The following is a 15,147-nucleotide window of genomic DNA, read 5'->3' on the forward strand; positions in this document are numbered from 1 at the left end:
TTACAGTCTGTCCTGTGGCAAGGCCAGAGGGGGCAAGAGTCTCCACTGTGACTTTGTTTTTTGGTCTAAAAAAAAAATCAGGTAACACTTTCCTCCCCATAGCAAGGGACAGACTCACCATGTGCTGTTTAATAAGTTACAAATTTATAGCTCTTTGGGCAGAAAAACATAAACACAGCCCTTCCCTGTGTGTTCTCTCTGCTTTGTGCTGTGGGGTGGCTGCTGGTGGCTTTTCTCATTACTGTTTAGACGATGGTTTGGCCGGGAGTTTGCCCTGTTCGAGTTCTGGCCGGAGTTTCCTGGACAGAGTTCCCACAACACTGAGATGCACTCTGATTACGTTTTCTGACCCAGCTCCTTGCTTTCCCCTCATTCTGGTCCCTAGTGCGCTTGGGGGGGGGGCCGTGACCACAGCTGTGGTCCAATAATGATCACTCCTGCTTGATGGGAGACAGGCACCGGACTCAGCACTTTATGCGTTTCATCACGGTCATTCTGAGAGGGAGGTGTTTTATCTCAGCTTTATAGCTGCAGAAATCTGAGCTCGGGGAAGTTCACTGGGGGAGCTGGGCTTGGAACCCAGACTGATCTAATTCCAGATTTGGTCATGTTAATCATAACAAGGTAGGACCGTGTTTCCCCGAAAATAATACCTAGCTGGACCATCAGCTCTAATGCGTCTTTTGGAGCAAAAATTAATATGAGACCTGGTCTTATTTTACTGTAATATAAGACCGGGTCTTATATAATATAATGTAATATAATATAATATAATATAGTACTGGGTCATATTAATTTTTGCTCCAAAAGACGCATTAGAGCTAATGGTCTGGCTAGGTCTTATTCTCAGGGAAACATGGTTAAGTGATTAATGACTAACCAGGGGGATGAGCCATGAGGCCTGCTGAATAATTTCTAGTTACCTTTAAAATTTCTGCCCTGGGAATGGCCTTTGTGGCAGAGGGTGGGTCCACTTTAGGCTTTGATAGTTTTGCCTTCCCCATCTCACCCAGGGGAAACAGCCAGCTGTTGGCAATGCCCTGTTGCAGCTGGAATTTGGACATGTCTTCTTTCAGCTTCTCAGCAGTCTTGACCCTCTGGAAAACAGTGCCTCATTGTCTTTGGGGGTACTGGGGGGGGCAGGGGAGTTGCCTGGGGCATTCTGGGCTATGGAGCCTCCCTGTTTCCATGGAAAGGCTGGACTTTGGACTTGCCTGTCTGTGGTGCCTCTGTGTATTGGGCCAGGGTCAGGGCACCCAGCTGCTGGGCCTGTGGCAGAGGCACTCCTGGAGTGATGTGGGCTCTGTGTCAGCACCAGAGAGGCTCCTGGGCTGTACGCTAGTGAGGTGCAGAGCTGGGATTCAAACCCTGGTGTGTCTGAGTCTTAGCAGGTGCCCTTTCTGCGGTGCTGTGCCAAGCTGTCTGCTGCCCTGGCAGCCACAGCTCCGTGGGGAAAGGTTTAGGCTGCTGGAGGCTGTGGTTTTGAGGTCTTCCGAGGGAGCATCTGTCTTCCTTTCTTCCAGCTTCCCCAGTGATGGCCTGGCATTGGTGAGGTCGGAGGGGCCGATGGAAGGCCAGAGTTACCGCGGAGGTGCTGAGCAACGCTCTTGGCTCTTCCTCCCTTCGTCATCCCGCAGGGAGTGTGCTGACTCCAAAGCTTCCCTGGGGCCCTTACCTTGTTCCAAGGTCAGAGATGTTGGAAAACCTTCCTCTAGGCTTCACTCTCATTCCAGCCCTTCCCTGGGTTGTCCGGGTCTCAGTGCCTCCATTCATAATAACAGACTCTGTAGAACACTTTTCTTTTTTCAGTGTTTACTGAACTCTTTCTGTAAGATTTACTGAGCACTTACTATATGCAGGCCCTGTGCTGGGCACCTTACACACATTGTTTCCTTGAATCAAGTGGGCCATATGAGGTGCAGGTTCTATGATTATTACAAGTACCTATTTTACAGACGACAGAACAGGCACAGAGAGGGTGAGCCCATTTATTATAACTAATAAATGGCAGGGCTGGGGTTTAAACCCAGGCCTGGGGTTTAAATGTGGAGTCGAGCTTGCAACCATTCTTTACCCTTTAGTTCTGATACTAGATTGGATCTTGGTTGCCTGTTGGTTTGATTGCTTTCCGTTTCTAGGAGCTAAAAATCTTCTCTGTCCCCTTTCTCCCCACCCCTCCCACTCTGTCTTCAGTCTCCTACTTCGGTTCTTCTCCTGTTCTCTGTGACTTCCCTCTCCTTTGTTCTGTCTTGGGGACTCAGGAAGGGATGCTGGGCAGACCCCTGTGGCAGCGTCTCCTGCTCCGTGGAGGGCCCCACTTCTCTTCTACCTGTCACCAGCCCAGTTACCTGGGACTTCCTGCAGAGCTGTGGAGGGGAACCTGGGGCAGTCCTCCAAGGTCCTCTCCTACCCCTTCTGGGTGGAATCAGAAGCCTCCGGGCCCCCGCCCCATAGAAACATGCCCCTTTGTTCAAGTGTTTGTACAGGGCTGCCATTTGGAGCCACCCCATTTCGAGGAGGAAGTCGTCGACGACTTTTAAGGTAGAGAATTGAGGATGTCCTGCGGGAGGGAGAGAGGGAGAGGAAAAGTTAGGAAGCTGAGTTTTCCAGGAAATCTTGACAAAGCAACTGATTAAAAGGGGTGTCCAGTATCGGAACTCTTTGCCTGGGATAGGCCTGGAACCTCCCCACAGCCTCCCGGGCCCACTTTGCCTTTTCAGGTGGGGTCTTGTTGGGAGTCTCACATGTGGCCTCCAGTGTGCGTTCACATCCTGATAAGTCTTTCTGCTAATGGGTGGATTGCCTAACCAGTGGGGCTCTGTGCCAGTCTCTCCAGGGAGGCCTTGGATGTTGGGCCAGTGGCAGGCAGAATGTGCGGTTGGCCAGGCCCGGCAGAGCTCCGGGGGCGAAATTTTCCCTTAAAGACGGCCTCCTAATGCTTATTTCTTTTGTGATTGTGGTATTGTGGTTTTATGGGGGAACATTGTTATTGTTAGGTGCATACTAAAGTATTTTGGAGTAATATGATGTCCGCAACTTAGTTTTAAATGATATGGTAAAAAAAAGGGAGGTAAATATGTGTGTGTGTATAGAGAGGGGGAGAGAGCGAGCGAGCACACACGTTTTTATACAAAATGGCAACCTGTTGATGACTGCTCTTTGTAATCGTTTTCAACTTTACATATTTAGATATTTTCATGATAAAAAGTTGGAAAAGCGTATGAAAACCCTGCATTTTCATAGTGGGCTCAGAGTTGTTCAGCCACTGTCTACCTGTGGTTGACTGGAGTGACTCAGCCTCCTGTGACGCGAAGGTGCTGTAAAGACGGGGTGGGCAGAGACCGCAGCCGAGCCAGTCTGTATGATAGTGATTGGTGACTGGCAGCTGGGGGTGGGGGCACCCAGCCCCCACAACCCTGCAGAAAAAAGAGGACCAGACGTGGCCAGAGAGAGCTTCCACAGTGTGGAGGCAGCCTCCGGGGTTATTTTGGGTCTGGTGACCAGGGTCGGCCAAGGGGTTGCCTGGGTGGGATGCAGAACAAGGCTTTATAAAGGCAGAGAACAGCCTGTGGGCAGCTGGAGCCTGGGGGATGGGACGAAATGCCATTCAATTCACATCATGAACCTCTTATCTGTGACCAAAGGAACACCACTCGCCTGTGGGCAGCACGGGCTGGAGTGGCCCCAGGCTCTTGCTTATAGCTCAGACCTAATAGCTGTCCAGTTCTCCAGACTTCTCCTGGAATCCCCACTCCCAGGTCCCTCTTGTCTCGTTTGCTGTTGGTGGGCCACTTGGGTCTCCCATCTCTTTGGGAAAAAGAGCTGGATTCTGACACGAGTGGCCCCCTTTGGCTTTGAGGGTCCTGGTACCAACAGAAACATTGGGCCGCTAGCAGGCCCTCATCCAGGGAGCACTTCTCTAAGCTTCACATCTCTCAGTGTGCAAGGACTCAGAGGCTGGCCGTTTGGTCGGGATCATGGGATCTTCCTAGCGTGGTCTCAGAGTGGTGTGTCATGGCCTTCCTCTGCCTGTTTGAGAAGCAGCACGATGTGTGTTTTATGGGGGAGGGGTGGTGCCGGGAGGAAGCTTTATGTAATTCTTGGCTGGGACTCAGGTAATTGTTTTAATGAAATGGAATGCAGCTTATTCAGAACTCACTTGGCAGAAACAGCCATGTTCTGTTCTGTTTTCTTGTTGGGGAGAGCGGGGCACACATTTCCAGCTGTTTCGAATAGGAGAACCCTGGGTGAGTGAGAGCAAGGTGGGTGGAGGCCTCCAGGGAGCTCCTTTCAGTTTAGCTCAGGGATCCTCAGGTGGCTTGATTCTCCTCCGGCCCCCAGTCTGTGTCTCTTTGAATGAGCCATGGAGACTTGGGCTTCTTGGAACAACAGAAAAACCCTGTTGAAAGCAGGTTGTAAAATGGTCCCAAAGCCTGTCTTCTGCGTAGTGGGAAGCCGTGTGAGATGAGGGACGTGGACGTATGCAGAACACAGCAAACAGACCCTCCACGACTCTCTTTGTTTATTCATTCTTTACTCCACCCCCTACGTGTCTTTTTCTACCTGGGTACCTTTCGTTACTCCCGGGCCCTCCCGGCCCCTATATGCCATCACTGTAGATGGCCATGGCCTGAGGTGACCTAATATTCTCCATCTGCAGTTTTACCTCAACTCCTTTTTCTTCTGGTTCCCTCTTTTTACGTTTCTGCCCTTACCTTCTTTTGTTTGCTCCTTTTTCTTTCTTTCTTTCTTTCTTTTTTTTTTTTTAACACATTCTTCCACGTCTTCCCTTTTGCTAGGAACACCTCCTGCTCTTTGGCGGCCATATTTCCTCCTCCCTTCCTTAAGATCCACTTGTTTTGCATTTTCCTACAGGCTTTTGCTGGGCTCCCTGTTTCTCTCTAGGTACCTACGTCAGTTTATCTACTTGCGTGACCTCTTTTCTCACGGCGTGTTGGTGACTCCTAAATTTATATTTCCACCTCTGACGTGGATGCCATTGTCCAGATTCTTCCGGTCTGCACACCAGCAAAGACCCAACTCATTTCCTTCTCACTCTCTCCTTGTGGCCTCATCTATTGTCTGCTTTCTCTATTACTGTCTCCTCTCTTCTCTTGGCCTGTGTGAAATCATGGGCACTTGTGCAACACTTTCGCATTTAGGCAACGTTTTCATGTGCTTTGTCATTTTTTTTATATGATTCCTGACAGCCCTTTGTGGGTAGATGGTAGTTTTCCCTGTTTGACAGCTGAGGAACAAAAACTGAAGCTCAGGGGACTCAGAGGAAGGGGACTCAGAGGAAGGGGACACACCCAGTCAAATTCTTGCCACAGATAACGATGCAAGAATTTGATCCTAGGTCTTGTGTCACCCAGCTCGTTCTCTTTTTTGGTTCTTCATACTGGACGCCTTTCGGCAGAGATGGGAAATCACAGATTGGACTTGGCCTGCAGACCTGTGTTGCTTGGCCTTCATGGTATTTAAAAATATGCCAAATTAGTTGCCAACACTTAAGGCATCCGTGGGTTGCACCTAAAACTCCACATGTTGTTTCTTTTGAGAAGTGACAGTTGGCTGTGCTAGACATCCGTCCTCCGCGGCGTCACTTGGTTGACCTCAATGGCTGCAGCCCTCACCTTGGCTCTCTCCGTTGCCTGCAGAGGGCCCAGCTCCCTCGTGCGTGTTTCTACCTGGCTCTGCTTAGGGAGGTTCTGAGCATGTTCTTTCTGCCCTGTATCTATGGCAAGCACAGTAGACACCACAGTTGCCAAGTCTAGGGGGTTTGTTCTCCGAGTTAGATTGGACTTTGGACCACTCCCAGCTCTTACGTCTACCTGGAGTCTGGATCTTTGTCTACTTTGCAGAAAATAGCCTCTGTCCCCCATGACCCTCCGCCTTTATGATCTCAGCTGCGACCACCTTCTTGAGAAGGCTTTTTCTGGTTAAAATCCCTAACCTCTTTACCCTCCCGCTTTGATAAAACGTCACAGATCTGTGTAAATTGGCCTTCCTCCCGTTTGTCTTCCCCCAGCGCTGGAAGCCCCTTGAAGACAGGGATCTTACCTGCCTTTCAAGTGTCTCTTACTGCCAAGTATGGCTCAGTTCTCTCTGCGGTTGCTTAATAAATATGTGATGGTGGTTGCTGATTAAATGGGTCTGAACTGTGGATGCCCACTCTGAAGGCATCATAACCTCCAGCAAACCACTTCCTCCGTTGGAGAATCTGAGCAAGAAACCCTCTGGGTTTCAGGTGGGTGGGGAGGCAGTCTGGTACCTGGACAGAACACAGCCTCTGCCATCAGCCATTCCTGGGTCTGTATCGCTGCTGCCACTTGCCGACGGCGTGGCTTTGGCAGGTCACCACACCTTTAGCCTCAGTCCCTGATCTGTGAAATAGATGCATTTCCTGAAATGCTTCAAAGTGTTCAGTAAATGGTAACGATTCTGATTATTATTCATCCTTGGAATATTCCACACATTGCTCTGGGGCTTGGCTGTCTCTATCACCCCTCCACTTGACAAACCTGCGGCCTGTGTCTGCTGTGGCCTTGGTGGAGGGCATTCAGTGCACATGAGCCTGGGTGGCTGTTCAGCTAGGCCTTGGGTAGCAATGTGGTTTGGGACGCTTCATGGCCCCGTGGGGTAGGGAGTATTGGGGACTGTGTTCTACAGGTGAAACGGTTGTGCCCCAGTGCTAGTGGTGTTAGCTGGGTTTTGGTTTTGTGACATGTCATTTCCCCTGAGCCTCTTTGGTGGCTTTGAGGAGGAAGTGGCTAGGGGAGGAGGTCATTTCATGGCTTGGTTTAAACTAACTGGGCCGGCCTGGTGGCTCAGGTGGTTGGAGCGTGGTGCTCCTAACACCAAAGTTGCTGGTTCGATTTCCACATGGGCCAGTGAGCTGTGCCCTCTATAGCTAACGGCTCTCCCTGGAGCTGGGCTGCCGTGAGCAACTGGAGCTCGGTGTGCGCTGCCATGTGCTGTCAGGAGCGGCTGATGGCCAGCGTGAATGGACGGCAGCCATCACGAGTGGCTGGCAGCTGGCGAGAGCTACCGTGAGCAGCCGACCAGCAACCGACTTCCTCAGCGGGGGGGGAGCGCAAGGCTCATCACACCAGCGTGGGCCAGGGAACTGTGTCCTACACAACTAGACTGAGAAACAAGGGGGAGGGGCGGAGGTGGAAGAAGGGGGGAAAAAAAAAAAGACTGAAAAAAACCTAATTGCTCATCTAACACTAAAATCAGAGCTCACCAAGAGCCCTCCGAGACCGCTTCCAGTTCAGGTCCAGGCTGCTCCCAGAACCCTCAGGGCGTGAGGGCTGCTCTGATATCAGGGAAGCCTCATAGGATGGGTGTAGGCCAGGGCGGCACCTAGTGGCATTAGAAAAAGGGAGAGTTTGGTTTTCTGGACTGTGAACTGTGTTTTTTTTGCCAGTTGAGTGGGCACAGCTATTAGCTAGAAGCCTGCCCAGTGCAGGCTGCCCTGCTGCCTCTGAATCCTTTTAGGGGCAGTCGGTCTGTTGGGTCACCCTGGACCTCGTTGGGGGTTTGAAGTAGCTCACAGCGTCCTGGCCGGGCTTTTTTTCACTCTCTGTTTCCTGGAACTTTCCTCTTTTTTCTGTGGAAATGGGACTGTCCCACAGCCTGCACTGGTTTCCTCAGGATTTGCCATTTCTCCCGTGGACTCCTGGCTTGCTGGATCTCCAGGGTGGTTTCTCATCACTGGTGAGTCAGGTCGGGCCGGCTCCCTGAGGTGGATGTGAAGGAGTGGCTGTGACACCTGGAGCACCACTCTCCAAGACCTGAGCTGGCATCCCTCCTGGGCTCGCATGGTCCTATGCTGCCCACCTGGAAAGTCCTGTGTGCCCACAAGTGGCTGTGTGGTTTCCTGACCCCTTCTTAGTAGCGTCAACCTAGCTGCGTCTTTGGGGGCAGCTGTTGGGATGGCTGGGTGGCCTCGTTTCCTCCCTGCCTCACCACCTCAGACGGCCTCTTCTGCTGTGTCCTGAACTTTCCAAGAATTCCTGCCCCCTGTCTCTCTTTAGAAGTCAGCACTTGAAGTCTTTTTGCCTGGTCTGTTGAGAGAGCCACATCGGAAACAAGCTGGGGGGAGAAGAACGCATCACCTGGAGGTGGTTGTCATGGCTTCCTGTGGTCACTTCTGCTCATCTGTGTCCAAACATCCTGTTTGCGCCTCTAGAGCAGCAGGAACTCTGACCTGGAGACAGTTGTTGTCTGGCTGACCTCACAGAGGTGTGGGGGCCGGGGCTGTCACAATTCATCTGCCTCCGGGACCCTTGGCTCGCTGGTCACTGGCTATTGACGGCCTTGGGTTTCATCCCAGCTTTGCCCTTCCTCTGCTCCCTGTTTCTGCTGCCGGGGACATTTCTCCTCGGGATGTTGTGTTGGGTGTGATCAGTCAACACTCCCTTCTCTGTGGTTCTGGATGGATTCAGTCTTTCTTAGACGGCTGTGCTTCTAGAGCTTGAAGGAGCCTTACGGTGTCTCTTACCCCTGGGGGTGGGGAGGTCTGTGACCATCACCTTCTTTACTCAGAGCTGCTCACTTTCTATGTTTATGTGTTGGTCTCCCCTTGAAGATTACGATTGTAAAAGGGCTTTTGTGACTTTTAAGAAATCTGAAAATAAAAATGTAAGAACATTTGAAAATCACTTGTGAGTTTCAACCCAGTTGTTTTGTTTTTTTAAATTTTATTGGGGAATATTGGGGAACAGTGTGTTTTTCCAGGACCTATCCGGTCCAAGTCAAGTGGTAGTTTTACAGTCTAGTTGTGGAGGGCGCAGCCCACTGGCCCATGTGGGAATCGAACTGGCGGCCTTGGTGTTATGAGCACTGTGCTCTAACCACTGAGCCAACCGACTGCCCAGCAACCCACTTGTTTTGTAGATGGGCAAATGGAGGCCTTCTGAGGAGAAAGCACTTGCCCAGGACACTTACTAGCACTGCAGGCCTGTACTTTTAACTCTTTCTAGTCCTTTTGGGGAAATGTCCGGGGTCCTAGTTTTCTTCATTTCTAGAACAACAAATCTGCCACAGTGTCACCTTGAGCTTTGTTTTTTTTCCCCTAGAGACTCTTCTGATGTCATTTTGTTTCCTATTGTTATTTATTTTTGTAAAAGTTTTTATGTCAAATAAGATAACATGCTTAATGTAAGAAGGAAAAAAAGGTACAGAAGTGAAAGTCCTTTCTTCCTTCCCCAACCAGGGGTAACTGTTATTAATAGTTTGGTATGTATCTTTTCCAACCATTTGCTGTACATTTCTAAATGTATAAGCAGGCATATAATATACATGCTCTTCATCATATTTTTTTAACTAAGATGAAATTCACCTAACATACAATTAACCATTTTAAAGTGTACAACTCAGAGGCAGTTAGTACATTCACAATTTGTACAGACATCACCTCTATCTAGTTCTAGAACATTTTCATCCCAGAGGAGTTCCCGTACCCAGTAAGCAGTCTCTTCCTCTTCCCTCCTCCCCCAGCCCTTGACAATCACCAGTCTGCTTTCTGTCTCTGTCGATTTGCCTATTCTGGACATGTCGTGTAAATGGAATCATACAGTACACGGCCCTTTGTGACTGGCTTCTTTCTCTCAGCATCATGTTTTTTGAGGTTCATCCACGTTGTGTCAGGACTTCCTTCCGTATTAATGGCTGAAGACTATATCGTTGTGGGGCTAGACCACATTCTGTTTATCCATCATCTGTTGACGGACATGTGGGTTGTTTCCACCTTTTTGGCTGTTGTGAATATGCTGCTGTGAACATTCGTGTTCAACTATTTACTGGAACACCTGTTTTCAGTTCTTCGGGTTTATATCTCTTCCTTGTTTTTAAAGTTTATTTTTCTATATAAATGTCTGTTAAAAGGACTAATTATATTCATGTTCCTCTTAACATTTAACTTTTTTTTACTGATTGTAGAAATTTGAAAACCACAGAGCTGCCCAAAGAAGAAAATAACTAAAAAAACTCTTAGAGATAATCAGTCATAACCACGATTAATATTTTAATGCATTTCTGTAAGATCTTTTTAGTGCATATATATTGCATAATTGAGATAATATTATCATCATTAATGTAATTTACTCTGTGCTAGGCACTGTTCTAAGTGCCTTCCTTGCATTACCTTATTTTCTCCTCACAACAACCCTATGAAGGAGGTATTCTTACAGATGCAGACACCACAGCCCGGAGAGGATGTGACCTGCCTGAGGGGAGCTGCTGGGAAGTGGCCAGCCCGAATTGGAATCCAGAGACAGACGGCTTTAGTCCGCTGTCTCATACCATCCCTTTGATTATGCTGTAGACTCCCATTCTGATTGCCACTTAGTGATGCCACTGTGTGCCACGGGGAAGGAAGGAGGGAGGGGGACAGGCTGGCGTGTGTTTGTGGTGTAGATCCTGTGTGTGGGTCACAGTGTATTGGGAATGTAGTAATTGAGAAGCTGATCAACCAGATGTATGGGGATGGGTATCAAACACGCCCCCCCACCCAGATTTGTCAGGGATGGCAAGCCACTGGGAAGTGTGGCGTGAGCAAAGGTGCCTCTCTCACCTCCAGGGGAAGTCTGCGGTTCCAGCAAAAGGAAGGGAGCCTTTCCCGCTCTGTGGCAGCCCCCCAGCCGCCTCTGCTTCAGGGAGCAAAGGCCTGGGGTCCCTCGTGTTCCTCAGACCGGCACTTGGTTCGCCCTCTCTGTCCTGCTGTTCTTTAACTTGCAGGTTATTTGCGTATATCTTCCTCTGGCTTTTCCCCCCCCAAATCTCCAGCTACAACTGTGGATTTGTTTCTTTTTCCTTTCTGTTCTGTCTGTTTTTGCTTCATCTTGTTTGAAGCTGTGTTATTGGATGTATATGTGTTTAGGATACTACGTCTTGACCTTTTTAGCATCACGAAGTGTCCCTCTTTCTCTCTGGTAATATCCTCCTGTCTGGAGGTCTGCCTTGTCTGCTATTAACAGAACCACTCCCGACTTTTATTAATATTAATATTAGCATTAGCGTGGTTTATTTTTCTTTCTCGTTTTACATGTATCACACCAGTAGGAGCTGTCTATCTGTGTCTTTATGTTTAAAGTATTTCTTCTAAACAGCATGGATTGAATCTTGCATTTTTATCCAGTCTGGCAAGCTCTTCCTTTTAATTGGAGTGTATAGCCGTTTTAACATTTAAGGTAATTATCAGTCTGATTGAGTTTGTCTACCATGTTAAAATTTGATTTCTATTTGTGCATCTGTTCTATATTCTTTTTTCTTTTCCTGCCTTCTTTTGGAGCCACTGAACATTTTGTAGGATTCCACTTTATCTCCACTTTTGGCTTACTTAGCTATACTTCATTGGTTTACTCTTTTAGTGGTTGCTGTGCGGGTTACAGTTTAATTTATCGCAGTCTACCTTCAAATCATATTGTAGTATTTCATGTATAATGTAAGAATCTTACAACAGTATATTTCCATTTCTCCCTGTGGTCTTTGGTGTCATTTTGGTCATAAATTTTATGTCTACATATATCATAAAAACCCACACTATGTTGTTGGTCTTTTATATTTACCCACAAATTTACTATTTCTGGCACTTTTTGTTCCTTTGTAAAAACGGCCTTTTAAAGTCTCAAGACATGGACAACAACAAAATGTTTGCAAAGCATCCTTTTTTCCCCTTCTTCTCTTTCAGTTTCTCTTCCAAAAACGTGTCTTCCTCTTTCCCCTGGCTGGTGTTCCCCGCGTGGAGCTTCCCTCAGCACCGCTAGTCTTCAGGGCGTGCTTTGTGGTTCGCTTTGTCTGATGTGCAGCTTAGTCAGGAGAATCAGTGCTGCTATCAGCCACTCCCAGCTCCGGAGCCCCACGGCTGGTGCTGCTAACACATTCCAGGAGTGCACGTGTCAGAAACTCTGCACATTCCGCCTTGCGACTCCTGTCTCCTCTTCCCCATGGGGAGAGGTGTGACAAGATGAGATGGGCAGGATGTTGGGGCTGCCATGTCCCTGTTCCTTCTTGTCCTGTTGCTCTGCCTCCTCCAGCCACGCAGTCCCAGGTCCTGACTCTGCCTGGGACCCAGACTCCCTCCTGTGAGCCCAGCCCACCTCACGGACTTGCCCTCCCCCACCCACAGAGGAAGCCAGATAGGCCACACAGTGAGTTTAAACCTTAAGTACCCACAAGGGGCTGCTATGCCTTGGCCACAAAACCTTACGGAGTGTTCCTTTGATTTTTTTTTTTTTTAAGGGTAGGAGTGGTGCCTGCTGGGGAGGGGTAGTGGTAACTAGATCACAGTCGAGGGGAATTGCCTGGGTCAGAAGAGTAGGGAGGGCTTGGGCCCTCTGTGCATGTGTTGCTCTCCATCGTGCTTTGCACGTGGTGGTGAGCACTCAGAGGCTGGAAGTGGCGTGGACTGAAGCGATGGGGCAGATCTCTGTAGCACGTGGGCTTGGCGGGTGGTGGGGGAGTGGGTGTCATTCATTCATTCGCTCAGCAGTCGTCCACAGAGCACCTCATATATGCTGGGCGCTGCCCTGCGCGAGGAGGTGAAGGTAGATAACGCGCGTTTTCTGCCCTTGCTGAGCTGTCGCTCGCTGGTGGTCCGCTTAGGCAGACAAGTCCTACCTGGTTGAGATGAGGTCTCAGGAAGTGCACAGTACTTTGGGAACTCAAAGGAGAGGGGTCTTGAACCCTGTGCAGGGAATATGGTCAGGGAGGACTTCCTGGAGGAAATGCACCCTAACCTGACTCTGTTGTGCAGTTATTTCAATTATTGCAATTATTTTAATTGGAAGCTTGGCACAGAGAAAGCCCTCAACCTTCATCCTTTACTTAGATAATAAAGATTTCCCTGGTAAGATTTGCGATTCTCTTACAGAAGAGGCCCCCCCAGCATAAAAACTACGCATTCCTTTTTTTTTGTAGGTAGGCAAGGAAGATCTTTTTATCCTCGCATTGCAGAAGAGGAAACGAACTGTGTGGAGTCTGAAGGGATAAGAAATGATTTGGCTTGTTAAAGAAGACAGGAGGGTGGTCTAAGCAGAGGGAACGGTACATGCAGAGGCCTGGAGAGGAGGCTGTTGTGTGTGCGCGTGCGCGTGTGTACACGCACTAAGCTCATTGGCTGTGATTCGCACCCTGTGTCTTCCCAATTGGATCTTACAAACAGTCAAACTCAGCCTGAGCCACGAGGCCAGGGACAGTCACTAGCCTTTGCTTCCTCAGTGGGATGACCTTTTGGGGTGGCCTGGGTGTGACAGCTGAGGTGGGGATGCCCTCTGGGGCTTCTGTTATCCTCCAGTCAAATACTAGGCTCAGTCTGTGCAAACTCTTCCTGGGCTCAGCAAGGTGGGGCCCTGGGCCAGTTCTGAGGGGCATTTCCACGAGACTTTGGGGCCTGAGATTGCATCCTGGACCTGCCGGGCCCGTGGTAAGCCCCCGTGCTCATGCGCAGGAAGCACCTGGTTCCTGTGATAAGGGGCTTGGCCTCGCCCCTCTTCCTGAGGGGCTGTCGGGGGTGGGTGGCCTTCAGCACCACAAGGGCAGGGGCAGAGGGAGGGAACCCTTGGTAATTTGGGCACTCTGAGAATTTGGGGAGCTGGCAGCATGCAGTTTACAGCTCCCTCAAGGCTGGGCTGGGAGAACTACTTGTTTTCAGAGGAAGAGCAGACTGCAGCGACAACCCTGCATTATTTCCCAAACCGCTGCGTTCTGGGCCCCTGAGAGATTCATAGGTGACATGACCAGGGGAAGAGAAAGCAGGCCCTGGCTCTGGTAGCCCTGTGGCTCGGCCTGACCTCCCTCGCTGCCCTTGCCACCCTGACCGTCCCATGCACTGGGTGTCCAGCTCCTGCGCCTGTCTTCTCTTATCTCATCTGGTGGCACTTCCGTCCTCCCGCAGGAAACAAACGTGAGAGGCATCCTGCGCTCCTCCCGCTTTCCCCACAGCGACTCCATGACCAGGTCTTGATCTTACCTCGTTTTATTCAGAGCATTGCAGTTCTTGGTCTCCCTCCAGCCAAACCCCATCTCCCTCGTGTCTCTCGGTACATGCTGCCTGCCTGAGCCAACACGCAAGCCCGGTCCTGCCATTCCTGCTGAGAGTCTTCCGGGCTTTGCCCTTGTAAGTCCAGACTCCACAGCAGGCCCGGGTCCTTGACTCCTCTCCCACCAAGCCGGGACTTGTACCCTGAATTCCAGCCCCTCTGTCTGCTTCACACCTCTGCCTCTGCTTCTTACCCTGCCCAGAAAGCCCTCCTTTCTTCTCCCCCTGACCTGATTATGACAGTCTCCCACCAGTTAGTGCTCCCTGGAGACAGACACTATGTTTGTCTCCCTCGTGCCCAGCACAGCGCCTGTGCCCAGTGCTGTCAGGGCCGTCACGGGCACCCGAGAGAGGGATGGAAGGGCCGGAGGACGCAGCTGGACAGGTCCCGGGGTGCAGCACTCACCCTTTTCCAAGTTGGCCTTGGGGACCCAAGTGACCCACACGGTTTGTGCCTCCTGCAAAGGTGGTAGCTTTGTTGGAGAGGAGTGTATGTGCTGCCTGGTGCCTGGGGCAGTGCCCAGCAGGGCTCATTCCAGAAATTTCATTCACCTGGGATTGAGGCAACAATGAGGCTGCTTCAGCCCCATGATCAGACTTGTTGTCAGAGGACCCAGCAGTGAGTGGAGAGGGGCAGGCTGGCCACTGCCAGCTATTGTCCCGGCAGTGGTCTCACCTGTGCACCGTCACAATCCCTCTGGACCCTGAGCACTATGACCCGTCTCCCCAGAGCGGTGCTATGGGGACACGTGCACGACATTTTGTGTGGAGTCTCAGGCAGCCCACATAGCCCCTAGAGCAGGGGTGTCCAAATTTTTTTCAACGTTTTTCACCAAGGGCCATATGCGGTAAAATACACAAACAGCCGGGCCACTCACTCGAGGTGAAGTACGTATTGCCTCACCTGGTTTATTTAAGTAAACTAAATATATTTCTGGAATTTGCTGCGGGCCAATTAACAATGGATCATGGGCCGCAGTTGGCCCGCGGGCCACAGTTTGGACACCCCTGCCCTGGAGGGTCATCCATGGAGGCCAGGTTCAGACCTCTGGTGTACGGCTGAGCTCCTTTGCCCTGGAAATGGGGATGAGGAGTCTTTT

The 15,147-nt window shown here is 50.2% G+C and overlaps 1 protein-coding gene and 1 long non-coding RNA gene across 4 annotated transcripts in view; both read left to right on the plus strand.

The window, feature by feature from the left end:
• The window catches only part of PXN (paxillin), a 43,898-nt gene that overhangs the window by 2,715 nt on the left and 26,036 nt on the right, over window positions 1–15,147 (plus strand). The window lies entirely within an intron of this gene.
• Window positions 831–8,669, plus strand: LOC141569271 (uncharacterized). Its single transcript, XR_012492768.1, has 2 exons — window positions 831–7,722; window positions 8,043–8,669. It is a non-coding gene; the product is annotated as an uncharacterized LOC141569271 (long non-coding RNA).

The sequence above is a fragment of the Rhinolophus sinicus genome, linkage group LG16 (genome assembly GCF_036562045.2).
Source record: "Rhinolophus sinicus isolate RSC01 linkage group LG16, ASM3656204v1, whole genome shotgun sequence".
Classification (NCBI taxonomy): Eukaryota; Metazoa; Chordata; class Mammalia; order Chiroptera; family Rhinolophidae; genus Rhinolophus; species Rhinolophus sinicus.